The sequence below is a fragment of the Balaenoptera borealis genome, assembly GCF_965194805.1.
Source record: "Balaenoptera borealis genome assembly, chromosome: 12".
NCBI lineage: Eukaryota > Metazoa > Chordata > Mammalia > Artiodactyla > Balaenopteridae > Balaenoptera > Balaenoptera borealis.
In genome coordinates, this window is record NC_138869.1 from 68,785,201 (window position 1) to 68,799,482 (window position 14,282).

At 55.0% G+C, this 14,282-nt stretch overlaps 1 long non-coding RNA gene across 1 annotated transcript; it reads right to left on the reverse strand.

Annotated features, from left to right (window-relative positions):
* Positions 1-9,316: 9,316 nt before the first annotated feature.
* LOC309607066 lies at positions 9,317-11,589 on the reverse strand. The gene is made up of 2 exons (XR_014232231.1): positions 9,838-11,589; positions 9,317-9,554 (listed from the first exon to the last, which is right to left on the reverse strand). It is a non-coding gene; the product is annotated as an uncharacterized lncRNA (long non-coding RNA).
* Positions 11,590-14,282: the final 2,693 nt, after the last annotated feature.

Below are 14,282 nucleotides of genomic sequence, written 5' to 3' on the forward strand. Positions count from 1 at the left end.
GAGGGGGTACCTCTCTGCCTTCCCCCTTCCTGGTAGGCCCCCAAACCTGGTGCCAGCCATGCCCAGGCTGGAGGAGGATCCCTGGGCCCAGAGCACTCCAGGACACAGCTCTGCCCTCTCCCCCGTTGTCTTCTGGGTGGGGCCGGCCAGCAGCCCCTGGACACAGGCAGGCCCCACAGTGGGTCGGGGTAGACTGGGCCCAGCTGGCACTCAGGCTCCTTGCCTGCTCATGTGAGCCAAGTGGGCACTCATAGGCCATGCAACCTCAGCTGCCAGGGACGGGAGCATCTCATCCTTGGACCCCACGAGAGTGGGCTGCTGGGGAGTGGGGGGGGGGCGGGCACCTGTCTGCTCCTCTCTCTCCCTTTCTGTCAAGCGAGGGTCATGGCACCTCATCGTCCACCCCCCTCCCCCAGGGTTCCTATGAACCACAGGGAGGAAGGTCTGTGAGGCTGGGAGGCGCGGCTGCCGGTGCGGGAACAGGAGTGGGGTCTGTGTGTGGGCACAGGTGTGAGGGCCTCTCCCCGGCCCCGAAGGGTCCTGGGCCGGTTTCTATGGATGGGCCTGGCCTGACACTCATGAGTGGTGAAGGCCGGGGTGACGTGGCCCAGGCACCTGCTGGGGCGGGGAAGGCGCGGCGGGCAGGTGCAGAGGGCCGGGCGCAGGCTCAGTGCACATGTGGACAGAGGCCAGGCGTTTCTGAAAGGCTTCGAGGGAACACTGCCAATGCATCTGTGGGTCTGACCTGAGGACTGGGTGGCATTTAAAGTTTTCTCCCCTCCAGCATGTGCAGACAGCCGGTGGGTGGCGGGGGTGGGGGAGCGCCATGCACCGCTGTGCAGGTTGGGCCCTGCACCAGGGCACTAGGCTCAAGGGTGAGGAGGCTCTGAAACCCTGAGAGGTGCCTCTCTCTCATTTGCTCAAAAGGGCCAGTTGGGCTGGCAGTGGCCCTCGTCAGTCCCTCAGGTTTAAGTCAAGCTGTTAGGTCAGAACTTGCCAAGCCTCTGCCCCTCTCCAGGTTTCTCTCCACCCCGCCCATCCCCCCACCCCCCGCATCTTCCTCCATCTCTCTCTGTTGGTAGCTACATATGGGTCTCTGTTTCTTTTCTCTCTTTCTTACTGTATCTCTGGAGGGATAGAGGTGAGAAAAGCAGCCCCCAGATCCATTCTGAGGGTATTTGGGGGACAGTGGTGGCTGAAAGGAAGGCAGTAGGTGGTGGGGGGAGGGGAGCAGGGTGGGTGGTCCCAGGGAAATGTGGGCAGGGTCAAAGGCGGGCCTGCCTGCCTGGGGAGACACTGGGGTCTCCCTCCCTGTGGGCTCCTGGGCATAGCCTTTGGGGACGATGCCACCTCAGGCCCTGTTCAGAGGCACTGGTTGTCAGCCTTGCCTATCCCTGGGGTGAGGGAAGGGCAGAACCACCTGTCTTGTTTTCCAAGTGGGAAAGGAGCTGGAGCGCAGAGGAGCAGAGGGGAAAGACTCAGCTGGGTGGCAGCCGAGGCTCCAGCTTGACAAGCTCACATGACTGCTGGCAGGTCCCTGACCTCTCTGAATCTCAGTTTCCACATCCTTGAAATAGGCGAATCACAGGCTTCTCTTGTGGGCTGAATGAAGTGCTGTTTGGCAGGGATCGAATAATTATTAAGCACGTACTACATTCTGTTCTAGACACTGGGGAAATAGAGCAGTGAACAAGACACACAAAACCTTCACTTTTTTGAGCCCTTATGATTGCTAGTAGGATAGACAGCGAACAGATAATGTATCAGGAAGTGACAGGTACTATGAAGAAGCTGGCTAATGGGATGCTCTTTCAGAGCGATGGGATGGGAAGGGCCTTTCTGAGGAGGTCATGTGGAAGCATGGACCACCAGGAAGTGAGGGCAGGAACCATGGGGATGTCGGGGAAGAACATGAGAGCCGAAGTGCAAATGCCCTGAGGCAGGAGAAGGTCTGGGGTGTTTGAGAAACAGGAAGGAGACCTGTGTAGCTAGAGGATAGAGTGGGAGGAGGAGTAACGGGGTGAGATCAGGAAGAAAGGAGGAGGGACTTGCCTGGTGGCGCAGTGGTTAAGAATCTGCCTGCCAATGCAGGGGACACGGATTTGAGCCCTGGTCGGGGAAGATCCCACATGCCACGGAGCAACTAAGCCCGTGTGCCACAACTACTGAGCCTACGCTCTAGAGCCCGTGAGCCACAACTACTGAAGCCTGCATGCCTAGAGCCCGTGCTCCGCGAAAGGAGAAGCCACTGCAATGAGAAGCCTGCACACTGCAACGAAGAGTAGCCCCCGCTCGCCGCAACTAGAGAAAGCCCGCAGCAACAAAGACCCAACGCAGCCAAAAATAAATAAATAATAAATAAATTTATAAATAATCCGCCTGCCAGTGCAACACGAGTTCGATCCAAGGTCAGGGAACTAGATCCTGTATGCCACAACGAAGATCCCGCGTGTCGCAACTAAGACCTGGCGCAAAAATAAATTAAAAAAAAAAAAGGGGCTTCCCTGGTGGCGCAGTGGTTGAGAGTCTGCCTGCCTGTGCGGGGGATGCGAGTTCGAGCCCTGGTCTGGGAGGGTCCCACATGCCGCGGAGCAACAGGGCCCATGAGCCACAACTGCTGAGCCTGCGTGTCTGGAGCCTGTGCTCCGCAACAAGAGAGGCCGCGATAGTGAGAGGCCCGCGCACCGCGATGAAGAGTGGCCCCCGCTCGCTGCAACTAGAGAAAGCCCTCACACAGAAACAAAGACCCAACTCAGCCAAAAATAAATAAATAAATAAATAAAAATTAAAAAAAAAAAAAAAGACCTTCGTTCCCTGCCATCCATCCCTCTGTAAACTTGCACTCTAGTGCCTTTGCTGGGGCCCCAAATCACAGCCACAGCTTCCCAAGCCTTCAAAGCTGCTGTCCCCCCAGGTCTTCCCTGCTACCCCCGTACCCCTGCCTATCCTGTACAGCTCAGCTCTGGCACCTCCTCTTCTCCTGGAGTCCTCACAGCTCCCTGGCTATGGGACTAATGGGATCCATGTGTTTTCCTGCTCTCTAGCCTGGACAGACACGTTATGAAGGCAGGCCCTGGGGGGGCTTGTCCCCATGTCTGCAGTGTCCAAGGTGCCAGACTGAACGAGCAAGGGAGGGGAGGTGGGAGGAGGGGGCTCAGGGACAGAGCTGGAGTGGTAGGGGCTAGATTACATAGGGCCATGTCTGGCAACCTCAATGGCTTGGCATTTATCCTCAGGGCAGTGGGAGCCATAGAAGGCTATAGAGCTGGGGGGAGTAGCATGATAAGATGTACAGTGGAGGGGGGAGTGGAGGGGGCAGGGGGCCAATTAGGAGGCTGTCACAATTGTTGTAGTGAGAGAGATGAGTAAGCCTGAGCTGGGACAGTGGCAGATGGGGTGAACAGGAGGACACTTGGGCAGTGCTTCTCAACCGGGGCAATTATGTCTGCCAGGAGACATTTGGCAATGTCTGGAGACATTTTTGGTTTGTCACAACTTGGGGTGGGGTCCTACTAGCATCTCGTGGGTAGAGACCTCCCTAGTATGTTTCCTCATCTTTAGTAAAGATTATTAGGAGGATTAAATGGGTTAATACATGTTCAGTGTTTAGAGAAGTGACCGATAAGTATTAAGCACTAGGTAACATGAGACTACTGTTATATTAAAACATAAATCCTTAAAAAAAAAAACCAAATAGTTTAAAAAAAACAACTAGACAGTTAAAAAATAATAATAATAAAAATAAAACAAAAATCCTCCGTTTAAAGCCCTGCACTGAATCCCCATCGCCCAAGTAAGAGCCAAGTCCTTCCAAGGGCTGACAAGGCCCCTCACCACCCGGTCCTTTTGCATCTCCAACCCCATCTCCTGCTGCCCTGCTTCTTTCTCTGTGTGCTCTGGCCACGCTGGCCTCTTTGCTGTTCCTTGCACACACTCAGTCTACTCCTGCCTCAGGGCCTTGGCACTTGCTGTTCCCTCTGTGTTGTTTCTCTGCCCCTAGGAATTTACATGACTCCCTTCCTCACGTGCTTGAGGTCTTTCCTTAGCTGTCAGCTGTCACCTTCTTGGGGGATATTTCTTAACCACCCTATGTAAAAAAAAAAACAAAAAACCTCTCTCTTCCAACTGGCTCTCTCCTTCCCCCCCCCCCGCTTTATTTTTCTTAAGAGCACTTTCATCATCTAACACATCATGTATTTTGTTTGTTTATGTGCTTATGGTCTCTCAACTGGAACGTGAGCCTCACGAGGGCAGGCACTGTTGCCTGTTTTGTTTGCTGCTGTGTCCCCAGGGCCTAGGACCTTACTAGTACCTTCCAAATACCCTTAAACATTACTTAAGTGAATGAACAGAGTGAATAAAAAGCCCCACCAGGACTCGGAGAGGTAGGAAGGGAATGGAGAGAATGTAGAATTGTGGAGGGAAAGGGAGGGCCCAAGTGGACCTCTGGAAGGGCCGAGGTCCTGGCACAGTCTGGGGCACGGAGCCGTGTTCATCTGCCCTCCCCAGGCCTTCCACCCCCATCTACTCGCTGGGATCCTCCTGCAGGCAGTGCCGTGCTCTACCTGCCACGCCCTGAACACACCACCCGCAGTCCGGGCAGATGACCAGGCCTGAACGAAGTGCCCTTTCCCCTCTGATAAGCTGCCTCCTTCCAGGGGCACTCAGGGCAGGCCATGTCCTGCTGCTTAGGAAGTGCCTGAGGGCCTGGGTGGGCCTCTGGAGTGGGCACGGGGCCGCTGCAGCAGCCGCCCTGCCCAGAGGCCCAGCAGAGGAGCAAGGGCAGCGGCCGGGCAGACCCCTGCCCACCACCAACCCCAAGCTCGCACCCGCTCCTCATTCTCATTCATTCAACAAATCTCTCTTGCGAGCCTGTTGGGAGCACAGCTGTGAACAAGGGTTCTTGGTGGGGATGGCTGAGGAATGGCAGAGACTGGGTAACAGGCTGCCACACGTGGGGTGCTGGCCTGCCTTGGGCACCTTGCCCTGGGGACAGTGGGGACAGGTGGGGTGCTGAAGGGATATTTTACTTCTTGACTTGGGGAGGAGCTGGAGATGATGGGTTTATCCTACTTCCCTGATCCCCTCAAGCCCCCCTCCCCCCATCTCTGCAGGTGTTTCTATGGTTGATGGTGCCAAAAGGAAGCTGTCAATGGTTTCTGATGATTGACTGTCACCAGCTTCTTGAGAGCCCTGAACCTGAGACCCCAGAACCAGACTCCCAGCCCCTCGCAGCCCAGGGCCTCCTTCTTGCTCAGCCCCTCCCTCCCCCTTTCCTCCCCGTGGTCCTGCCTCAACTTTCCCATCCCTGCACAAACTGGGTCCTCAGGGAGGGGAGTTTGGTGACGGAGCACAGTATCTTCTAGGGGGTAGGGTAACCCTCCCACATCCAAAGGGAAACGGTAGCAACCACTCACTGTGAGTCCTTGCACACACACGCACACACTCAAATACCCCTCGGGCACATGTACCCATGCCCCCCACACACCTCTCTAGGTTGCTGACCCACCCTGGGCCTCAGGGCCTGAGGGCTCCCTGGACTTCACTGTCACAGGCGGCCAAGATGGGACCGAGGCAGGTGCTGAGGGCCAGGCTCTACATTCTTGGGGTCCAAGTCTTTGAATCTGTAAGATGGGTGCTGGCTTGAGGTCTCTTGGTGTCCCCCAGGGCCTGTAACCTGTGAGATCCCAGGTAGTACAGGGAGAGAGACCCGTTCTGAGATGTCACCTGTGCTAGTTTTTTTTTTTCTTAGCAACCTTTTAAATTAATTAATTAATTTATTTTAATATATTTATTTATTTATTTTTGGCTGCGTTGGGTCTTCATTGCTGCGCACGGGCTTTCCCTAGTTGTGGCGAGCGGGGGCTACTCTTCATTGCGGTGTGTGGGCTTCTCATTGCGGTGGCTTCTCTTGTTGCAGAGCACGGGCTCTAGGGCGCGTGGGCTTCAGTAGTTGTGGTACGCGGGCTCAGTAGTTGCGGCTCACAGTCTCCAGAGCGCAGGCTCAGTAGTTGTGGCACACGGGCTTTGTTGCTTCCCGGCATGTGGGATCTTCCCCCGGACCAGGGCTCGAACCGGTGTCCCCTGCATTGGCAGGCGGATTTTTAACCACTGCGCCACCAGGTAAGTCCACCTGTGCTAGTTTTAAAACATGGGCCCAACATCCCCAGGGAAAAGGGATCTGTGTCATTCTCCCCTTGGATCTTGGAGGGCTATGACTGCCTCCGTCGTAAAGTACTGTGGGAGTGATGCTATATGACTGCAGAGGCTACGTTAGAAAAGGCCACACAGGACACTTGCTCTGGGATAAACCAGCCCCCATGTAAGAAGTCGGAGGCCACATGGAGTCGGTCTCATCCACAGCCCCAGCTGAGCTCCACCCCCCCCGCCATGACAGCACCACCTGCCGGCCGCGCAGGGAGCAGCCGTCGTGCACGTACAGCTCAGTTGCGTCTTCAGATGACTCCAGCCCCAGCCAGCGTCTGACCCCCACAGCAATCACACGACAGACCCCCAGCAGCAACCACCTAGCCAGGCCCTTCCGAATTCCTGACCCACGAAACTGTGAGTAAAATGAAATGGCTGTTGTTTCACACAACTAGGCTTTGGAAAATTTGTTAGGTAGCAATAGTAATCAGAACATTGTCCCCAAACCTTTCCCAATTCTTCTCTTAGTTCTCTTCCCACCTTGTCTCTCAGGCTGAACCCCTCCTGATCTGGACTCAAAGCCCTCAGAGATGGCGGCCTGGGCTCTGAGAATGCAAAGTGGGAGCTGAGGCAGGCTCCCCACCCTCTCCCGAGGAAGCGCTTGACTTACCCTGCAGTGACCAGCCAAGCGTCTGACAGATGAGCCTCTGGGCGGCACCTCCACCCTGGTCGGTCCCTCTTGTTTAGCCAGGACCAGGGTGTCCCTGGTGCCCATCTTTGTGCCCATGCTGGCCCTCAACCAGGCTCTGCTCTCAGCCCCTGGAACCCCTGTCTCCAAGGCCTGGACTCCTGCCCCAATCTGTTAGCTGAACAAGGCCGGAGCTGGATGAGCACACGATAGCCCGTCACCAGGGCTCAGAGCTGCAGAAAGCTGGGGCCTGGGACATGGCTGGGGTTTGAGGTTGACGGGGTGAGAAGGGTACATCAGAGACGGACCCGGCTCCCCGAGCTCCCCCGAGGGCCTGGGCTCCACAGTGGGAACTGGTAGACAACACCTCCGTGACTGGCATCTGTCCCTTCCCGGCCTCGCTTCTCCAACCCTCTAACTGGAGTTCACTTTGGTCACCTCCATTCAGGTATGTGTCCCTGAACTCAGGGTCTGCATCCTGGGGAACCCAAAGCAAGACAGAGATGTTGAGATGAGTCCTCAGTGAACTTACAATCGGGCCTGAGAGGTGAAATCAACAGAGTTAGGATGGCGAGGTGCCAATAAGAAAGTGTACATAATAAAACCAGCAGTGAAAACCTGCCTCTGTTAAGCACCCCCTCTGTGCCAGGGTCTGGTTATAGGGCACAATGTGTGTTATCTCGTTGAACGCTCACCACCATCCTCTGTGGCTGGTGCTTTATTATCCCCATTTGACATATAAGGAAACAGGTTTAGGGAAGTCGTTTGTTCACGGTCAAGAACTAGGAAGTGGCAGGTCGGCCTGGAGAGCCTGGGCTCCGATTAGCCTTGGTTCTTGTGCGTGGACAGCCCCGCAGAGGGCAGAGGTCCTTGGCACAAAGGGGGGCATTTAAGCTGAGCCTTGAAGGACGAACAGACATTGGGAAGATGGAGAGTCCTGGAAAAGGCCTTGGGCCTCGGTTTCCTTTTCTGTCAAGTGGACATAATGACCATAATGACCGTAGCCCTTTTTGGGCTATTAGAAGATTACATGAGCTGATAGAGACATAAAGGGACCATAGTAAGTGTTCAGTTAGTGCTAATTCCTACTGCCTCTGAATGGGACCAGTGTGCATTGTGGGTGTGGTCCTGGTTGCAGGTCTGAACAGGTTCTGGAGGCAACCTTCCAGCTCCCACTCCCAGCGCTTGGGCCTCGAGGGGAGGAAGCTGGAGGAGCCAAAGGAAGTTAATTTGTCTGGAACCCTTGAATTTGGATTCTCACTCAGGCAGCCTAGCATATTCCTCTTTTAAAGAGCCCCACCTCCTCTGGCACCCAATCCCCGAATCTCCCATCCCTGACAACCTGGAGGTCCTCCCTGCTGTCGAACCAATTTCCCTCCTGCTGTGCATTTTGTCTGTTGGGACAAAGGGGGAGCTAATGAATCGTGGTAGTTGGCGCTGGAATCTGCCGGAATCAGGGCAGGTGCAGCCTGCGCGTGGACCACAGACTGTGGTGCCCAGAGGCAACCTGTCCTGGGCAAGGAGGCCCACCTGGCTCAGGATGGAGGGAGCCAGGCCAGTACCCACTGGAAGGTGGAGTCAGGAAAGAACTAGGTGGCAGCCAGAGGTGGAGGCTGGAGGCACAGGCCTTGGTGGGGTCCCTGTGCCAGCTGAGAGGGTCCCCCCGGCCACCACCAAGGAGGAATTCGGGGCAGGGTCTGCGAGGGCAAAGGAACAGTCCTCTGCCGGGCATAACTCCTGAGTGAACAAATTCCCCTCCCAGGTTCCCTGTCTGTGACCCTTCTGCAGGGTGAAGAGGAAGACACAGGCTCTGGGGTCAGGCAGGCCTGAGTTTGAGTCCCACCTCATGTCACTTATTGGCTGTGTGACATTGTGCAAGTCCCTTCACCTCCCTGAGCTTTCTTTACCTGCAAAATGGAGACACCTTTGTAGCCATACAACCTTCACCGACCTGTTAGGTAACAGAATTTCCCTTCCTCATCCGTTAGCTGTTTGATTGTCTAGACCCTCAGCCCTGTGAGCCTCCGTTTCCCCCTCAGTAATAAAATGGGGACAGGGCTGAGGGCAGGCTGGGTGCACTAATGCAGCCAGAGCGCCACCTAGGGGTGGGAACCAGGTGTCGGCAGTGAGTGGTTGCTACCGTTTCCCTTTGGGGTTCCTGTTCCAGGCGCCTAGCCTTGGGGGGCCTTCCTCTCTGCTACCCCAGCCAACCCTGGGAAAGTACTGAGGGCCGGCTGATGAGCTGGGGGCAACTCCTGGGAGTGGCTACGCTTAGAAAGAGGGCCTAGAACAACAGCAGTGCCAGCCAGAGGAGGGAGCTGCTGAGGTTGGTTCAGCTGGGCCCAACCCCTGTTGGTCAAGGGTCTGCTGGGGCAGGGGAGCCCTTGCCCTCCTGCCCTGTAAAGGGCCCCGCACACAGCACAGATTCCATCAATGTTTGTCAGGTGGCCGGATGCAGCCCTCTTCACCAGAATGCTGCCCTGAAGGTCTGAGGCCGGGTTTGTTCACGGTCAACCAGGAGAGCCCCTTCCAGAGAGAAGCCTGCCCAGCTTCGAGGGCCCAGGCTCAGTGGGTTTCTGCAGCATCCGGGCCTCAGGAAGGCAGTACCTTGCTCAGCACCAGGGCTGCCTTCGGAGGTTCTGTGTCTGGGTGGTAATGGGAGCTGGGCTTTACCAGGTCTCAGTAAGTCTCCTGTCTTCTTGCCCGGCAGGCCAGGGAGCTGGGTGGGGGTGTGGGAGGAAGAGGTTGATAGCTGGGCCCTGGAATCCCTCCCCCCCTCCCCCACTGCTCTGCATCTGGCCAGCAGCCTCCCCCACTGCCCCAGGACAAGGGCCCCAGTGTCTGTTCAGCTCCCGGGCAAACAGCAGGCCTTTCTCTCCCTCTCCCCCTAGAGTGGAGTGCCTTGACCATGACCCCTCCCTACCCCCTCCGAAGGGCATGGCACACCCCTCTCTGCACGAATCCCTTCCTTCTGAATGATCCAGAAACAAAGGCTGGCAAACCTGGTGTAGGAGCAGGTCCTGTCTGCTGGGTGAAACCCTCAGCCATTCCAAGCTGTGGCCGGGCAGCCCAGGCTTGCAGGCCTCAGTCCTGCCAAGGTGGGCGTGGGGCGCAGCTGGAGGCCAGGGCCCAGCCCAGGTGGACTTGACATCATCCTGTTCGTCTCCTGCCAGACAAAGGCTGCTCCTGCCTGGCCCTGGCCCCGGGGAGGTTTTCGTTCTGGTCCCCTTTCTCAACAGGATCACCATGCTGATGTTCCCCCTCCTCCAAACCTGCCTCCCTTGTTGGCAGGTGAGGTGTAGAGGCCTGTGCAGCTTCCCCTCACGGGGCAGGGTCCCCCTCCTGAGTGTGGAAAGAGACAGAATTGCCAGAGGCCTCCCTCTTCTCCAGGGCTCCTGCCAAGGTCCTGACCTGGGCATCAGGATGGGGGTAACCTCAGAGGGCGACTGGGAACTGTAATCAGACAGCCTCCACTGGAACCTCCACCACTGTTCAACTCTGACTTAGAATGGGGGGTGTGGGGGGTGTGGGGAAGGCACATGCAGGCCAGCCCAGCCCCCTGTACTTCCTCCTTCTGGCCAGTGGGTACTCAATAGCTGATTACTCTATTGGGGAGGGGACTCAGAGGTCAGCTTTGTGGAAATCTCGATAAAATCTTCTGTCTCATAAATGTCCCCTCCTTGGTCATCCTATAGAACAAAATTCCATTATCAGATTGTCACTGCTTTAGATCTACAAGCACTTCTCTTTATTGAGAACCCTGAGGACTATGCCAACGAAGACAGTTATAGAGAATATTTGCTGCTCGAGCTAAATGTTTTACAAAGTAGTTACTTATGTTAGATATTCTCCATTCACCCTGCCGGATCCACTGTCCGCTCTTCTGTGCTTGCTCTGTGTCCTGGGAGGCTGACCTCTATGGCCTGAATTACCCAGGCTCCCTTGTCCTCTGAGCCAATGGGAGGCACTGGAAAGAGACTGGAGGGCAGGAGGGGAGAGAGGTTTGGTGTTTGCTCCATTGGTTCCTTTTTGGGACTGGACTGGTAACAGCTCTCCGCAGTTCCTAGCTCCAGGCACTGCATCACCCCTGGCTGGGGCCCTTAGCCCCGCCCACACCTCTGCAATTCCATCCATTCATTAACCTCCCTTTAATCACCCACTGGGAATGCGTTGCCAGTTTCCTGCCAGGATCTCACCAACACAGCTCTCTATTCTTATTTTACACACAAGGACACTGAGGCCCAGAGAGGCGGGGCAGCTTCTCTATAGAGCGCTTGGAGCCTGCACTCCGTGGTCTGGCTCCAGGACTTCTGCTTTTCACTGTTTGTGAAGGTGCCCAGGATGGGGTCACCTTACCTGCCAGCCGACACCTCTGCGCAGAGGAAGAGGAAAGACCTGGGGTCGGGCCCCTTGGATTCAGGACTCCAGAACCAGGGGGTTTCCCTCTTAAGAGGCCAGAATTAGCAGTGGGAGGGGATCACTCTTTCTTCTGCGACCAGTGCGAAGGGCAGCAGCAGATTCTTTGATCTCTTTCTTCACCAGGCCGGGACCACGTGTTCAGGTTAGCTGGCTACATTCCTCCGGTCCGTTTCCTCTCCAGGCCCCTTGCATGTGGTCAGTGGTCAGCGAGTGTCTGAAATAAATAGATATGGCATTGATGACTGGGAGGTGGGGTGGGGGGAAGGCCAACAGAACAAGTTCTGTCTCTTTTCAGACTCCCTGGGAGGGTGACTGTGTGTGTGTGTGTGTGTGTGTGTGTGTGTGTGTGTGTGTGTGTGTGTGTGTGTGTGTGTATGGGAGTGGGAGTGCAGGCTGGCGGGGCCGGCAGCCCTGGCTGTGGCTGAGTGCTTGCTGGGGGCTGAGGTGCCCGCCCAGGGCAGCTTATGGCATGGGGAAGGAATTCTCTGGGAGCGGGCAGGGTGGCTGCAGCACTGAATCGCCCTTCTGGCCTGAATCCACCCCTCCCCTCCTGGTCCTGCTGCCACATCAGGAGCAAGGGGCCGAGGAAGCCCTGCGAACTCCCTGTTATCTGCCCCAAACCATGAGATGACACAGCTAGCATGGAGGTGGCGTTCCTGCCCCTCTCAATCCCAGACAGGGAGGGCCAGAAAGAGCTCAAAGAACAGTCAGTGCCGAGGGTGAAATCTGGGAAGGTGATGTGAACTCTGGTTACAAGAAGGAACCGGAGACCCAGAGAGGTCTGTACCCTCTGCAAAGTCACACAGCAGAGCTGGGGAGAAGTCTCCAGAAGGCAGGTGTGGTGGTGGGGAGGCAGGGGAGCATGCTGGTGAAGGGGGCCTAGGATTCAGAGCTGGCAGCCCCCCCCCCAGTTGTTTTATCGCCCCTGCCCCCAACACACACAAAGTTCCCTCTGATTCCAGGGGGAGGGTCTGAGCACCATCCCCCTTGACCCCTCAGGTCTGGGTTGGATGGAGAATAGGGGTGGGTTTCTTGTAGGTCTTCCTGCAGGCACTTGGAGCTTGGGGAGTGAGACTTTGAACCTCTTTAGTTTTGGTTATAGGTTAAACATCCACATAGTCCAAAATTCAAAAGTTGAAAAAAGAGATACAGTGAAAAGGAATTTTCCCACAATCCAACCCCTGCCCCTCAGTTCCCCCTCCTGGGGGCCCCTGCAGTCACTGGCTCCCTGGGAATCCTGAGTTTGGAATTTCTGACCAGAGTGTCCCATCCCCTCTGTTTTCCCTCTAGAAGAGGCCCCCCTTGGGAGGGGGTGCTGGGGGTACCCAGTCATGGAGGTTGGGGCCTGAACCAGTTGCCATGAGGATGGTGGTGGCCTCTTTCCTGGGCCTGAACTCAGCCCCAGCTTAAGAGCATCCTACTCAAGCCACTCAGGAGGGGTGCGGCCCATCGGTTCTCCTTTCCAACTGCTTAGAGCACCCCTGGAAGCTCCCACCTCCCACCTGGGGACCCAGGTGTCCGATACCCCAAGCTGGGGCTCCCCCAGTCTCCCTTTATCCCCTGGTATAATTTATATACTTTCCCCATCTTCCTGCTCCTTGACAGTTCAATTACACTCAGATTTAGTGAGCACTTATGATATGTCCGGCCTGGTCTGGAGACACAAAGTGAAATGGACACAGCCTCCTCCATCCAGGAATTCATGGTCTAGAAGGGGAGGCCAAAAAGGAGAGAGATCATTACAATTCAAGATGGCTCATGATATGTTCTCTGATACTGGGGATACAGAGAAATTCCAGGCTAAAAAGCCTGACACTAGCAAGTGTTGGTGAGGGCATGGCTCAGTGGGCATACTTAAAGTGGCCGGTGAGAGGGTGACTTAGAAGGGCCACTTTGGAGCATAATTTGGCGATTCCTAGGAAGTTGACCATGCACCTTCCCTGTGATCCAGCAAGTCCACTTTCTAAGTTCTCACTCTGGAGTAGAGTTTTTCAAACTTTTGGACAGGTATCCTCAATAAGCATGAACTGTGATCCAGAATGTGCCACACACATCTTTCACCCTAATGGTGACTCCAGTGACATGTGATGCACATTATTTTCTAATCAATTTTTTTATTTTGCACACAGGGAAAAACCACTGGACTGCCAGGGAAGTCCCTCTAATCAATTTTGAGTTTTAAAAATTGCTGATCTTGGGGCTTCCCTGGTGGCGCAGTGGTTAAGCATCCGCCTGCCAGTGCAGGGGACACGGGTTCAAGACCTGGCTTGGGAAGATCCCACATGCCGCAGAGCAACTAATCTGGTGCGCCACAACTACTGAGCCTGAGCTCTGGAGCCCATGAGCCACAACTACTGAGGCCCGCGTGCCTAGAGCCCGTGCTCTGCAACAAGAGAAGCCACCACAATGAGAAGCCCACACACCGCAACGAAGAGTAGCCCCCGCTCGCCGCAACTAGAGAAAGCCTGGGCGCAGCAACAAAGACCCAACGCAGCCAAAAAAAACAAAAGACCCAATGCAGCCAAAAATTAATTAATTAATTAATTTTTAAAAATGCTGATCTTTACCTACTCACTTGATTTCATGACCCACGAATACATCTGAGTCCATAGTTTGAAACACTCTGCCCTAGAGACACTCATGTGTTTGCACAAGGAGACAAGAATGTTCACTGCAAGGTAGTTGTAATAGCCAAAACCTAGATAGGGCTTTCATGGTCACCGACCAAATAGGTAACAAATTGTGATGTGGTCAGGAAGTGGACTGTCACACCTCTCCTCCAAGTACCAAAGGATACACACGGGGTGATACTATTTATATAAAAGGTAAAAAACCTGAAGAGTGATAGGGTACATTGTTTATGGATACATCTGTACCTGGTACAAGCATAAATCAGGACAGTGGTTCTTCCTGGAGGAAAGTGTAGTTGGGAGGCATCCATAAGGAACTTCAAATGAATTTTTTTTCACTTTTTAACTGAATTTTTAAGGTTTAGTTTAAAAATATATATACTGGAACCAAATTTTGC